We start from the raw sequence: 16,532 nt of genomic DNA, 5'->3' as shown, positions 1-16,532 counted from the left end.
GTACATGGGTGGTTGCTTAAACAATGTTCTGCTGTCCACATATTTCCAGATTTGATGGCCCACTATTGTCAGCACTGGCTTTTGCATTTTGCAGTTGGTTTCACACCTTGTCAGGAGAAAGTGAGGACTGCAGATGCTGGAGATCAGAGAGGAAGAGTGTGGTGCTGGAAAAGCGCAGCAGGTCAGGCAACATCCGAGGAGCAGGAGAATCGACGTTTCAGGCAGAAGGGCTTATGGGCGAAACGTCGATTCTCCTGCTCCTTGGATGCTGCCTGACCTGCTATGCTTTTCCAGCACCACACTCTTCACATCCTGTTCCCACATGAGGGGACAAATATGTTTTCCTCATGAACGGCCTTTTGTCATTTCATTTGTATCTGGTTTTATGGTTGAAGGCAGCCCAGCAGAGCTCATTGGCTCCTGGTCGCTTCCAGATCGATCAAGCTGGCCTCCCCACTGAGCTGGAGAAGGTGAATCCGTTTCATGATCGGAGGGAGTGTCGGTGTACGGGGGGGTGGGAGCAAGCAAAGCGGGAGCAGGATCAGCAGCATCAGCGCGCTGCCTGGAATAGCACTGCTACTCTGCAGTCAGAAGCCTTGAATAACACTGCCCATACCCCATCCAACACTGCCCAAAACAAAATACCAACCAGGATCTTACTGGCATCAGAGATCCCAGATGTCACTTGAACTGGGCTTACCCCCTCTGGGAGCAGCAGGCCCCAATGGGCACCGCCAGTGGCCATCATGTGGGCAGAGCAGTGAGCTATTCCTGCCAATGCCGCGGTAGTACCATCCCATTTCCACTAGCCAGCAAATTGGGCCACAGCTTCAATGATCACTTTTAAATTGTCTCTGCCCGTGTCATATATTTCTGAATGAATTCATCTCTCAATAATATTGAATCACGGAGCAATATCATTCAGCTGCTCTTTGAACCAGCTGACGTGCACTGGTTCCGCAGAGTTGGTTAGAAACGTATTATTTCTGCACTGATAGTGACATGATTATGACAATCTGCCTTAAACACTTGATTGGCCATAATTGCTATTATAAACAAGGACAGATGCCCCATTAATACTGTTGATATTTACATTGTTCGTCAAGCAATGATTGCCTGGTGACACTTACCTTGTAGAAAATTGCTGTTGATGACCGTTTGCTGGTAGTTCCTGATTAGCTGTGAATGATGATGATGGGATTAAGCCTTGTAAATATCAGATTTAACACCACTGGGGACGATGGCAAGGCAATGGTACGTGACTGCTTTTTGAAACATTTAAAGTATGCATGGCAATGGAGAAACAATGGAGAACCTTTTTCACTATTTCAAAGTTGGATGTTTGGAGGAACTTCTCTATGTGGGCTCTGTCAAAGGGTTTAGAAGCTGGAGCATGATAGTGGAACACTGTATTAAGGTTAAAGACTATACTGTTGAGAAACACCATTATGGTGAAGCATTATAATTCATGGTTAACCTGTGTTCATTCCATCCATTGCAGGCAACAGACAAACTTCACACTTCCTGTTTGCTGTGATTGTAGGCAGCAGCCAGTGAGAAACAGCGTGGGGCTGAGGGGCTGTATTCCACACCAGAGTCCTTGGTTTGTGGAGACTAGCATCGTTTACAACCAGCCTGCAGTTATTAAAGGGCAACTACCTTTCTGGCTGCACCAATGCCTTGGGAAAGGTCTGAGAAGAAAGAGCTCAATGTACTGGTGCAACATGACAGAGAGCCATGGGTTTCTCCGATGCAGCACTGGAAGTCATTGTGAGGGCGATGGACAGAACATGGCAGCCCCACTCAGGGAGCAGTCTCAGAGGAGGAGAAACCTCACCAAGCAGCCACTTTGCTGACAGTTTGAGGAGATAGGCACCAGATTCAATGCCCTGACTCTACCTGAATACTCCATGAAATGCAATGACTTCATATGAATGCTGCATGTCAGTGATTGAATCTTTCGCTGCCACATCCTTACAAATGAGCCACATAGTTCTCATATAACTGGCTCCTTCATTCACACACCCTACAATCCTGATTCAGCAGCACACACACTTCACTCCCAATTATTTAGCATTTCTGCAAGTCTCACAGTAACAGAGAACATAGAGCTGTATAGTACAAGAACAGGCCCTTCGGTCCACCATGTCTGTGCTGACCATGATGTTATTCTGAATTAAACTGAACTGCCTGTACCTGCTCTGTATCCCTGTATTCCCTGCCTGTTCATGTGTCTGTCTAAATGGCTCTTAAACATCACGATTATGTCTGCTTCTCCCAGCTCCCCTGGCAGCGCATTCCAGGCATATACCACCCACTGCATTAAAAAAAAACTTATCTGGAACGTTTCCTTTGAACCCCCACCCTCACACCTTAAACACCACCATTACTGGGCTTTCCCTTCCAGCCTATCGTGGTATGTCCCACAGTTAGTGAAACTTTAAGGGGAAACACTCATGATACATCATAGCACATGACCTGAGGGTGTAAAGGGCAAAGAAAGCATCTTCCAAGGGATCAAATGAAGTTACTGGGCATGCTACTGAAGATATGCTGTTCTGTACTTATATCTTTGCATTAGTCTTGGCCTTTAGATTATTAGGTCAGTGAAATTACCAGTACACAACTATTCCCCTCCCTGAATGGCTCCTCTACTCTCTAATCTGCTGGACACCAGCCATCCATAGGCACTGCCTTAATTCTGGGCTACACCACTGAACCTTTAACTGTTTAATTGAACTGCGATCAACAACGAAGATAGAACAAGATATAGTACAATACAACAAGGAACAGGTCAATCAAACAATCGAACCAGATGAAGTCACCAGACGGCTGCATGGAATTCAGCTCTTCAAACATGGCTGACTTAATCATGGCATCATATTGGAGACATTCAGATTCTGGTGGGTCATAGAGTCATACAGCATGGAAACAGACCCTTCGGCCCAACTCGTCCATGCTGACCAAATCTCCCAAACTAAACTAGTCCCATTTACCTGCATTTGACTCGTATTCCTCTAAACCTTTCCTATTCATGTAACTGTCCAAATATCTCATAAATGTTGTAACTGTACCTGCATCTACAACTCCCTCTGGCAATTCATTCCACATATGCACCACCCTTTGTGTGAAAACGTTGCCCCTCAAATCCTTTTTAAATCTTTCTACTCTCACCTTATAAGGGTCTGTTTCCATGCTGTATGACTCTAAGACTCCACAAATACGCACTTTGGAACCCAAATTTCCAATTAATAATACATCATGGACTTTGTTCACATTACATCTGGTCCAGAAAATCCAGGTTTAGGTCCCAATTGCTGCAGAGATGTGTCGTAACATGTCTTACCGGTTTGATTGAAAGCATTTGTAAACATATTCAGAGAGTCCTGTGACACAGTGGAAGTGTGAGAAGGGCCAGGTTCCATGTTCTGCTTTGAGGTGCCATAGCTGTAGGAATTTCATGACATGTCCAAAACAGGTTAATCAACACATTTAAATATACAGAATGTGACTGATATACTGAGATAGTGGTCAGTAGACCAAGATATTGATTGCATCCTATGAATAAACCTACCAATTATGGAAAATAATTCAATTGTTCTGTCCTTCACCATCTGTCTGGGATCCATTTTAATATTTGCTGCCAAGGTATAGTTTCTTGAGTGAGTGCAAAAAAAAATTGATGTCTTGGAAGCTCTGCAAAGCTATACCCATTGGAAATGGTTGAATTGACTGAGTCTTTCTTAAAAAGAGAAGGTTGAGTGAATGCCTTTCATAATCACAGAAGCTTCTCAGAGTGAATTCAAAAGAATTGCTTGTATTCCTTGAAAGTAGAGTCACTGGTAGACAGGCTGGTGAAGAAGGTGTTTGGCACACTTGCCTTCACTGGCCAGTGCATTGAGTGTAGGAGTCAGGAGGTCATGTTGCAGCTGTACAGGACATTGGTGAGGCCACTTTGGAATACTGCATACAATTCTGGTCGCCCTGCTATAGGAAGGATGTTGTTTACCTTGAAAGGGTTAATGGTAGGAATTTTTTTCCCTCGGATGAGGCAATTCAAGACATCTTTAAGATGAGAGCAGAGAGATTTAAACGAGACATGATGAGCAAATCTTTCACACAGAAGGTGATTCACGTATGGAACAAATTTCCTGAGAAAATGGTGGATGTGGATACAGTTACAACATTTAAAAGACATTTAGATATTGTACATGAAGAAACGTTTGGAGGGATAAGGACTAGGAGCAGGCAGGTGGGACTAGTTTGGTTTGGGATTATGTTCAGCATGGACTGGTTGGACGGGAGGGTCTGTTTCCGTGCTGCATGACTCTATAACCCTCATCGATGTCCCTCCCATCTCTGACCTGACCAGGCTCTCCTTCAGTGTCTTCCACCTCGCCTCAATCTCTCCATTACCCTCAGTGTCTCTGCAAGCCCCTGATCTCAACCTCCCTCCTCAGCAGTCCTTGCCTGCAGTCAATTACCCGCACCTTACTGGGCCCCTACCACACCTCCTCCCTCTGAGACACAGGTCACCCATCTGTCTGGTTAGCTGTGGTAGGTAAACAGATTCTAGTAATGGTGATCAGGAGTGGCCATGAAATTTGCACCATCCCAGAGAAATCCATTCTGTGTGTTTCTGAGCTGCTAATTTGCCCCTGCGACCTGATGCAACATTATGCTATTCTTTATTTCATTCTCCATTATTTACACACCAACCGGTTTCGACCCTACTGTTGTTAGAAATACTGAATGGACTCACAAACTTAACATTTGCCTGTACCTGTGTTTTGCTTTTGCCGCTGTTTACCTATTATTTACTTCTCTATGCTACTTAACTCTGTGATCTGCCTGTATTGCTCACAAGACAAAGCTTTTCACTGCGCCTCAGTACACGTGACAATAAATTCAATTCAATTCAATTCACTTAGGGGTAAGAACCTGTGCATTGCTGACAAAAGATACGTTTCGTCAAAGTTTTTCGCCTTACATTCAGCAGGACATTTTTGTAAAAGTAGCCATGAATGGGAACATTGACATTTTTACCATAATGAGAGAAGTGTACTGGCAGTCCTGTTTCAGATTGTCAGTCAGGCGCCCAGGTTAGCACACATGCTGTACCAGAAGCTAGTTACATGAATATGCAGGGCCCCGTTTGTTGCCGGCAGAATGACCAGGCACCGCATCTGTTTCAACTCCACAAAACATGTGATCATTCATTTCCCAGTGCAATGCCTCGACCAATCAGAGGTCAACCTTTCTGATTGGAGATTTAAGCAAAGCCTGGCAGTTAACTGTCAATCAGAATGAATGGGTGCAATCTCCATGGAATAACCTCAACCAATCTGAGTGCTCTTGCTCAGCAAGCTGCAGTCTCCTCTGATGCAGTACAAACGTCGTTCTCCCATTTTATTGACATTGTCCTGAAGAATGCAAGCTGAAAAGCTTCACCAAATGTGTGCCTTTTCTGAGCAACATGACTAACTGGAGTGACATTCCCCTGGCTTGTGCCTGTTTTACTGATAAAACCCTGGGCCCTGCTCGATTCAACTGAGGACAGAGAGCTGCAGCCTACTCCACATCTAATGTTCTTCATCTGACAAGTGAAGCTTGTTTTTTTTTGTTTATTTTTTAACATCTTCAGATTTTTTGGGACCGTTAGTTTGCCTTCAATCAGAAGAACGCTGACGTGTATCCGTGACAGATTTCAAAAGACAAAAACAGCAAATTACTAAAACTAGTTGGAGTCTTCCTGATGGCTGTTTAAAACTCTGCTGCCTGACTTATCACTGACTCTACAATTGTAGTTGATTGGGAGCAATTAAACCTTGTGGCTATGGCTATTCCCATTGTGACATTTCAGCATCACTTTGTTAACCTTCAGATCCCCCTGTATTTTTGACAGCAACGACTGTGCTACTGCTGTAATGAACTCAAGAACTGAAGTAGCATGGTGTAGTCTTTCTCCATTCTGTGGTCACCCACAATAACACAGGATATTGCATACTGCCCATCCCTAGTTGCCTTTGAGAGGGAAGAGGTGAGCCCCATTCTTGAGCCGTTGCTGTCCGTATTATGTTTCATATTCACGGAGCGCAGTACAATATTTTGCCAAGTGTTCGGAGGACTATGTCTTGTTTATTTTTCATCCGTGAGATGTGGGCAGGGCCAGCATTTATCACCCTGACAAAGTTGGTGGTAAGCTGTATACTTGAACCACTGCAGCCCACAGTGTGTAGGGACACCCACAGTGCTATTAGAACGGGAATTCGAGGATTTTGACCCAGCAACAGTGGAGAGACGGTAATATTATTCCAAGCCAGGGTGTTGTGTGGCTTTGATGTGAGTTTGCCTCCAATGGGGTATTTTATTTGGTGAGGAAATGCTTATGATTTCTGCTGTACCATAAGAAATGGGCCTTGGATAACATGATATTCAAAGTTGTCAACCACCTGATGAAGGAGCAATGCTCTGAAACCTAGTGCTTCCAGATAAACCTGTTGGACCTGGTGTTGTGTGATTTGTAACTTTGTCCACCCCAGTCCAACACCGGCACTTCCAAATCATGAGATTCAAGAATCCAACAGGCATTTACCTTACCTACATAATATATATGATACAAAGATGACATTGGTAGTCATATATGTGTCTGTGCTTATGTACACAGAACAGCATGGAACCTTGGCTAACCAACCTGGCCTGCACAATCTACCTAATGTGCATATCTTTGGGAGGAAACCAGAAAACATGACAGAAACCCATACAGACACAGGGAGAATGTTCAAACTCCACATAGACAGCCATTCGACCCAGGTGGAATCGAACCTGGGTACCTGGTGTTGTGAGGCAGCAGTGCTAACCACTGAACCATTGTGTCACCTAAAGGGTAGTGAATCTGTGGAATTCTTTACCACAGAGAACTTTTCAGGCTAGTCTTTAAGTGTGTTCAAGACTGAGATAGACAGGTTTCTAATCAGCAAGGGAAGCAATAGGGAAAAGGCTGGAAAATCGAGTTGAGGATTATCAGATCAGCCATATCTCATTGAATGGCAGAGGAGATTTGATGGACTGAATGGCCGACTCCTGCTCCAATATCTTATGGAGTTTGAACATTCTCCCTGCGTCTGTATGGGTTTCTGTCCTGTGTTCCGGTTTCCTCCCTTATTCTGGAGGTATGGCTGCAAATCTCATCACCACAGCTGGTGGGATTTAATATAAGCGTGTTGTGATGCAGTGGTAGTTTCCTGACCTCTGGGCCAGGTTCAAATCCCACTTGCCCCAGAGGAACAGGTTGATCAATATTACATTTTGGATATGGCCCAGTTAGCGCAGCTCATACCTTGCAAAATAACTTTAAAAAACACCATGTTGCGTACTTGGGAGAAGTAGGTTCCAAAGCCTTGCATTACGTTTTGGTACGTTGTGGACTGATTGATAGCCATCATGAGCCAAGCGCAATACATCATCAGGAAAGCTAACGGAATATGGACCTTATAGGGGCCCTCCTGTGGCACAGTGGTAGCATCCCTACCCCTGGACTGGGAGGCTGAGGTTGAAGTCCCACCTGCTCCAGGAGTGTGTAATAACATCTCTGATTAGAAAAATAGATGGAATGTTGACCTCTAGTTTGGGAGAGTTGGTGTATAAGAGTGAGGATCTCTGACTGCAACTGGACAAGGTTCTGGGGAGATCACATCCAGAGCAGCTTTGGTCCTCTTACTTAAGGCAAGATCTTATTCCATTGGAGGCAGATCAGTGAAGGTTCACTTGGATGATCCTGGTGTGGGAGAGATTGTTTTATGAGCAAAGGCTGAACAGGTTGGGACCCTACTCATTCGAGTTTTGAAGAATGAGAGATGATCTCATTGAAACATCCAGAATTCTTAAGGGGCTTGACAGAGTAAATGCTGAGAGGATGTTTCCCCTCTTGGGAGAGTTTAGTACCAGAGGGCATTGTCTCAGAATAAAGGGGCACTGATTTAAGACTGAGCTGAGGAGGAACTTCTTCTCTCGGAGGGTTGTGAGTCTTTGGAGTTGTGGGGGAAGAGTCCTTGTGTATGCTTATGGCTGAGATAGATTTGTATCAGAAGGAGAATCAAAGATTGTAGGGAAAGGGGGACAAAGTAGGTATGAGGAGTGTTAGATCAGCCATGACTCAATTGAATAGTGGAGCAGGCTCGAGGGGCCAAATGGTCGACTCCTGTTCCTAAATCTGATGGTTTTATAGGATTAGCTGACAGCCGTGTTATTGTATGGTGTACCTACTGGGATGGCCAAGGGTGAATGTGCATTCATTAGTTCCTACATTCCCAATAGCCACCAGTTAGTGCAGGATTGAGCTTGAAATACATCGCAAATCTTGCCCTTTAATATTTAAAATCAAATCAGCTTTTGTGATTAATAACAATAGGTTGTTTACTCAAATTCCTGAGTAAAGCTGGAAACATTGTGCCTGATATGTTACCTCTTATTAGTGTGCTTTCATCTGTATGAATATACATTGAACAGGAATCTACTGATTCAGTACCATCTCAGCAAAGACAATCTGTTCTCATTGCATTGTAATGAGCTTATATTCTTTTGATGAAAGGTGGTTCCTTCAGCTGCAGTGAAGTGCTGTTAGATCAGTGATTGTGTGGGAATGTCACAGCCTCCAACAGCTTCAAGGACACATTTCCGATTTTGTTGTCATATGCATCAAATGGAATTTGACATGTGACAGAGTTGGAAAATGTCGGCCAAGATGAATGTAACGAGTTGGAGAAACTATTTATTTTTTATCAGCTCCAGAATTGCTCGAATGGGTCTCTCACTGACGTGTGTGTGTGTGTGTGTGTGTGTGTGTGTATGTGTCTGTGTGTGTGTGTGTGTGTCTGTGTGTGTGTCTGTGTGTTTGTGTGTGTGTGTATATGTGTGTCTGTGTGTAAGTGTGTCTGTGTGTTTGTGTGTGTGTGTCTGGATTATGTGGACACAGGCTGTTTACATTGATACTTTGAATGGAGGCAGCCAGGGAATTTAACTGGGTGTCAAACCCAGCCTTCCTATCTCTGCCAGAATTAGATCCCGGGCAGGAAGACCTACAGGCAATGTTCTTAAATCCTCCACTTGGCCCTTTAGTGGCCGTTTAGGGAGCATTCAGAGGTCGTACAGCACCAGTATGTAGGTGGGCCCGTTTCCATGCAGCACGCCCAGCTAGTAAACAGGATCACTCCACCCAGTATCTGATTGATCGGCTCAACATAGGCGAGGATGCATTGAGGGCATTAACAGTAAACAGTTTGATCAGCTGGACCTTCGCTTGAAAACTTTGAGCAGTAATTCCATCTGCTATTGGTCACTGAAATCAAACATGTGGAAGAACTATTGACAGAACATGAGAAGCTTAAGCAAAACATTCAGTGATAACGTGAATCACCCTGCACAGGGAGTGAGGATCAGGATGGGGGGGAGCAGGGGCAGGGCAAAAGGACTATGAGAATTGTGAAGGGAGGGGGGAAATATAGGAAAGCATCGGTGGGTCATCTCTCATCTACAGTCAGGGGGACTCAAGTGGTGGGGGAGGGGTACAGAATATGAGTGGGGGCCTGGGCAGCTGTGGAGCCTGTACAAATTACAGCGAGGGTTACCAGGGATGGAGCCCGACTATTCCACAAGTTATCACCCTTGTCCAACCAATCAATTAAACTGCCAATGTGACCAACTTAAAACAAAATATTGCAGGTGCTGGACATCTGAATTATGAAAAGAACGGAAACTACTGGAGAAATTCAGCAGGTTTGGCAGCATCCGTGGAGAAAGAAACAGAGTTAATGGTTTGAGTCCAGTGCTCCTTCTTGGGGACCTCCTCATTAATTAGTCAGCATTTTGTTCACGGTTTTTGGATGGCATTTTAAGGTTTTTTTTGTCCTGTACCTTCACTTTTTTTGCTGAAATCATCTTTCTTAAATATGATTTTTTTTAATAGGATCTGAATCATTGACACCAAGTTTAATCAAAAACAGGCAAGTAACTGTTTATTCCGCTCAAATGTATTCTTTGGCAATTAGAGTCCAAAGTTATCATAGAGGGCAAATGTCCACATTTATATACACTCAAAATCACAATCTGATTGGACCCTAACTCACTTAAAGAGACAGACCTGACCAGTCAGATCTGATGATGGATACTTAAACCATTTGTTTGCAAAGACCATCAAGTTGGCATCCCTCAGACATAGTGAAGATGGGAGATAGACCAGAAAGCAGGACATCAGTAGGCAAAAGTTGTGGTTCAAATTGGAACATGGGCATCAAGGAATAATGGAGAGAGTGTGATTTAGCAGATCAAAAGATGCTAAAATTAAATAAAGAACAAAATTAACTGAATTAAAGACTGAACAGCTAGATTGTATAAACATTGAAAGTGTAACTGTAAGAGAGAATGTTTTCCATCAGGTCAGACATGGAAAGAGTTGGTGCCCAGATGGGGAAGGAGAACATGGTTAGAGAGTGTGAAACCACATAATCAGAGATTGGTGTCTCAGTGGTAACTACGGTTGTAATGATGAAGCTGTGTGAGAAAAGATACCCTACATAAGTATAGGAGAGATTATATAAAGGGAATGATTTGGGGAGGACAGGAGAACAGTAAACTCAGTCAGGGGAGAACAGAAAGGCCAGACGTGGGGGTTGAAATCACCAATATGAGCAGTTGCTCCATGTAGAGACTGAGGGAGGAAAGCTGAGAAAATTTCTTGCTGAGAAATGTGGAGTGATATTTGCGCGAGGAGTGGAGAACAAAGATTTGAAATGAGCGGTGTGAACAAAGTTGAAGGTTCATAGGAGGAGAAGCATCCCGAGGATTTGGAAGACAGATCAAGGTGAGACCCAGAAGTATGGTCTAAACCGTCACTTTAAGCAGTGTAAGTGCTGGAAGTTATGAGCAACTTCATTCAGGGGAAAGGGATCAGCACCCCTCAGTCATGTGTCCGTTATGCTCAAAAGGCTAATGTGACTATCTACAACAAGCTTATGGATGGCAAGGGTAAAATTAACAAGTGAATGTGCATCTTGGAGGGATTATATAGAGGGATAGGAGGGACAGTAATAGCTGGTCTAAAGGCAGGACTCACAACACAAGGGCTTTAACCCGTCCCTCGTTAGTAAAGCTTTAGATACACCTCTCAATCTCGCCATCTCTGGTATGGGAGCACACATTGTCTTCAAGTCTTGCTGAAGTACCTTGTAGTGTTTTTCAGGTTGGAATATGAATGCAATTTGTCTTTATCTTGCTGAGGTAAATATTTGAGCTGATGTTTTGCTGAATATGTGTTAAAATCATCTGTTCCCTTTTCCATGTTTCCTTTCATTGCTGAGACATTTACCGCACGTAAATGAGGTTTGAAATAACTTGCCAAAGAACTGCCTTGATTCATTTGTCTGTATTACTGTGTCTAATACAATGTACCATTGTACTTTGCTTTAGTGACAATAAGTGAAACATCTATTCAAGAAATTGGATCCCTTTAGCTTTGTAATTGCAAATGTCCAAACTGTACTTTGCATCAACAAAAGTCTAAAGATCATATCACAATTAATTATAGATGGGGGGGAGGGGGAGGGGCAATGGCCCATTAAATTCACCTATCCAGCATGGCCCCTCTGTCCCACACACTCCCTTCCAACATTATATTGTCCAATTATTTGTTGATTAGTGTCCAGTGCGGTTGCCTCCTTCACTCTGTCTGGACGTTTTTTTCCCACACCAGCTCCTGGGGAACTGGAGTCCAATGTCACAGGCCCTTTGAGGAACTACTATCAAACAATCTGCAGTGCACCAAGAGCCTTACATGGCAACTGATTGGCTGTCGCAGTCCTCCTTTCACCCCTCACCGCTCTATGCTGAGAAAGGATTTGCACTCACTTGCTGCTCATGTGGTGCCTGGCTGTTGAAACATCACTGAGGAAGCAGCTTTGTGCCTGAATTGTATTTGAAGCAAAAACAGCAGAGGGATGGTGGCTGCAGCTCTGTGAGCTGTTTGTCACTGTCATGTCTACCTGCAAAGTCAGAGGTCACACAACACCATGTTATAGTCCAACAGGTTTATTTGAAATCACAAGCTTTTGGAGCGCTGCTCTTTCTTCACTTCACCTGATGAAGGGGGCAGCGCTCTGAAAGCTTGCGATTTCAAATAAACCTGTTGGACTATAACATGGTGTTGTGTGACCTCTGCATGTCCACCAATATCATTTATTGTATCTGTTGCTCCCGATGCGGTCTCCTCTACATTGGGGAGACTGGGCGCCTCCTAGCAGAGCGCTTTAGGGGACATCTCCGGGACACCCGCATCAATCAACCACACTGCTCTGTGGCCCAACATTTCAACTCCCCCTCCCACTCTGCTGAGGACATGGTGGTCCTGGGCCTCTTTCACTGCCACTCACTCACCACCAGACGCCTGGAAGAAGAACGCCTCATCTTCCGTCTCAGAACACTTCAACCCCAGGGTATCAATGTGGGCTTCGCCAGTTTCCTCATTTCCCCTCCCCCAAACTTACCTCAGTTCCATCCTTCCAGCACAGCACCATCCTCATGACCTGTCCTACCTGCCTATCTTCCTTTCCACCTATCCACTCCACCCTCCTCTCTGACGTATCACCTCCATCCCTACCCCCATTCACCTATTGTACTCTTTGATACCTTCCCCCACCCTCCCCTCTTACCTATCACCTCCATCCCCACCCTCAATCACCTATTGTACTCTTTGATACCTTCTCCCCATCCCCCCTCCCATTTATCTCTCCCCCTGCAGACACCCTGCCTCTATTCCTGGTAAAGGGTTTTTGCCCGAAACGTTGATTTTCCTGCTCCTCAGATGCTGCCTGATCTGCTGTGCTTTTCCAGCACCACTCTAATCTAAACTCTGGTTTCCAGCATCTGCAATCCTCACTTTTGCCTGCCTGACCTCTGACCTTGCCCACCCCAGTCCAACACCGGCACCTCCACATCATGGCTACCTGCAAAGTGGCAGAGAGGGAAATAGTGCTGGAAAATGCTGTTTTCCCGATTTGTTGTATATTTTATAAATCTCGGAGCAATGCAAAGGTATCTGTAATTTCCAAGTCAATAACATATTTATTCACAGCAGTTCTAAAATATCTCTATATTCACAAAATGTCTGCACTCCCATTTTGATCTCAGCTTCTAGCAGCTCCTGTGGTGTCTGTTTACTTTGCTCAAAGCCCACACCCAGGTTTAACCTATCGAACACCTATCAGTTACCAGACTCACCTAATTGAACATAGCACAACTGAGCATTCCAAACAAGGCTTGAAGAGCTACATTTCAAGTGGAAGGCTACCTTTGTACTCTTAATGATACACCAAGTGTGGGATAAGTAACATTGAGATACAGTATGTACACTGAGCTGCTAATCATGCATACTTTATTTTTAAACTGATCGCATTACTGGAACTAAAATGGTCCCTGATAGGAACCCTGACAGGACCCCTGACATATTGTTGAATGAGGCTGTCCTGAATACATTATGCATTACCCAGGCCAACGATACAGAGTTCACTGTATACCCCACAGAGAAACCTTGCTGACACTGTGCTGTTACACAGTGAGAGATCCTTATGCTGTTGAATTAATGCAGACTCTGTGCTTCTCAAAAATAGATAAACTTTTATTGTCTACAATCTTCAGTCAGCTCTTCCTCTCCTGCTGAGCAGGATCTCCTTACAGTTAAACACTCAAATCTGTCATGACCTTACTGAATGGTGGAGCAGGCTTGAAGGGCAGAGGGACCTATTCTTGTTCCTTGCTTGTTCCTTCATTTCTTAGCTTTTGTCAGTTCGGTTAGTCTCATTCACCCTCTGCTGACTCCTGCGGTTTTCCAGACAGGCCGACTGCCCACCTCCTGCAGCAGCTCCTGTAGCTGTCCACCATGGCAGAGAATGGAACTGTCCAGATAGCTCTGCTGTCATGTTGTAAATGTTTAATGGATTTTACTGTCATCACCAGTCTTTCATAGTGAGCTCTGCTGTTGCGGGAAATTTGCGACAGGGCTTATACAGTTAATGGTAGGGCCATGGGGAGTGTTGCTGAACAAGAGACCTTAAGGGTGGAGGTGCATTGTTCCTTGAAAGTGATAGACAGGATAGTGAAGAAGACACTTGCCTTTATTGAGCAGTGTATCAAGGTCCTCTGCCTAGCAACAACGACGTGATTGGTTTTCCAGCGACTGAACAGTGTGGGCTGTAAATCAGACAGAATGAACGTAGAGACCAGAGAGAAAGACCAGCAGTTTTACAGCAGCCAGAGTCTCTCGCTGTCTCTCACTTCTCTGCAGTAAGCCACTTTAAGCTTGAAGAAAACCCGTTTGTATTTCCTTCAGTATATGCTGCAGGTGTTGACTTTGAATTGGAGGTGGAATGCCATGTTACAACTGTACAGGACATTGGTTAGGCTATGATTGGAATACTGCATACATTTCTGATCTCCCTGCTATAGGAAAGATGTTGTTAAAGTTGAAAGGGTTCAGAAAATATTTACAAGGATGTTGCTGGGATAGGGAGAGGCTGAATAAGCTGGGGCTGTTTTCCCTGGAGTGTTCGAGGTTGAGGGGTGACATTACAGAGGTTTATAAAACCATGAGGGGCATGGATAAGGGTGAATATGCAAAGTTTTTTTCCCAGGTGGGGGAGTCCAAAACTAAAGGGCATAGGTTTAAGGTGGGAGGGGAAACATATAAAACGGACCTGAGGTGCACATGTTTCACTCAGAGGGTGGTGTGTGTATGGAGTGAGCTGCCAGAAAAAGTGGTAGAGGCTGGTACAATTACAGCTTTTAAAAGGCATCTGGATGGGTATATGAATAGGAAGGGTTTAGAGGGATATGGACCAGGTGCTGCAAATGCAAATTAGGTTAGGATATCTGGTCAATATAGATGAGTTGGACTGAAGGGTCTGTTTCTGTGCTGTATAGCTCAATGGATCAAAGACTTCCTGATTTTAATCTGTTGCAGGTCATCCAGGGTGAGTATTTTCTTTGTCTATGGGGTAGAGAGGTGGAGTGCATAACATATTGGAGTACATCTTCCACATCCGAGCAGAGTGCTCCTCCCTGCTTCCTTATCATGGGATCTGCCAACTTCCATTATTATCCTTCCCATAGAAAGCAAGCAAGTCAGGTTTATAAAGAAAACCAAAGCCAAGGGACTCACTGAAACATTTGCCTTTTTCTGTCAGGCACCTGCTGCTGGCATCTCGCATTTACTGCATTCTCCATCAGTTAAACATTCAGCCACCACACCTTCCACCTGCCCCGTGAACCACTAAATACACAAACATACAAATAAACATGACAAGCAGGAGGTGACCACCTCGGACACTGTAACACTGAGTCCATACTCAAGTTGGATGGAGCACTACAATGTCATCATTCCCAGATCACCTTCTGGGTGATGGCTTGACTCACTGGGATAGTGCGCTGGAAATCAGGCTCCACTATTCCCAGAGACGTCAGCAAGACACTTGTTAGGCCTCAGCAGGAATACTATGTATAGTTGTAGGAAAGGTGCAAAAGCATTGGGGAAAGTACAGAAGTGATTGGCTCAAATTCTTCCAGGTATGAGAAACATCAGTTATGCAATTTTCTCCTGTTCAAAGTTTTCTCCTCAACCTCCCTTTTACCGAATGCTTTACAATAGGGACAGGAAGACTATTTGATTTGTGAAATTTCTCTGGCTTATTCAATTCAAAGTCATCACTGCAGCATATACTGAAGGAAATACAAACGGGTTTTCTTCAAGCTTAAAGTGGCTTACTGCAGAGAAGTGAGAGACAGCGAGAGACTCTGGCTGCTGTAAAACTGCTGGTCTTTCTCTCTGGTCTCTACCTTCATTCTGTCTGATTTATAGCCCACACTGTTCAGTCGCTGGAAAACCAATCACATCGTTGTTGCTAGGCAGAGGACCTTGGTCACTGGTAATTGGCCCCTAGTCCTCAAACCAATCAGCTTCATTTGTAAACAACCCAAGGGAAAGCAATCTGACATTGTGCCTAGTGGCAGGTAACCACCTGCCCTGGGTGAGCTGAACAATAACAGTGTAGGGTGGGGTAAGCACTGTGTCCGGGCATGATCTGAGAGCAAGTGGTCTGGGCAAGGAGGGGGCAACCGTGATCCAAGACCCAGTCACCAAATAAAAGGCCCCGCTGGCACAGCGTTGTGGCACCTGCACCAGGACATTGACGGCTGACGTATTTTGTTCTAAAGGTGATTGTAATATCCAGTAACTATTGCAGGCGGTAAGGGGTATGTTGTTTTCACTGTGGATGACAGTTGTGCTCAAGGTACTCAGCAGCTTTGTCAGGGAGGATACCTATTGGAATAGAATAGAACAGAATCTCTGCAATGCAGAAAGAGGCCATTCGGCCCATCAAGTCTGCACTGACCCTCTGACAGCATCCCACCAAACCCCCTCTATCCTATCCCCGTAATCCTGCATTCCCCGTGACTATATCTCCTAATCTACACATCCGTGGACACTT

Source organism: Chiloscyllium plagiosum, chromosome 3, assembly GCF_004010195.1.
Source record: "Chiloscyllium plagiosum isolate BGI_BamShark_2017 chromosome 3, ASM401019v2, whole genome shotgun sequence".
In the NCBI taxonomy this organism is placed as follows: Eukaryota; Metazoa; Chordata; class Chondrichthyes; order Orectolobiformes; family Hemiscylliidae; genus Chiloscyllium; species Chiloscyllium plagiosum.
Note: the sequence above shows the minus strand (reverse complement) of the source record.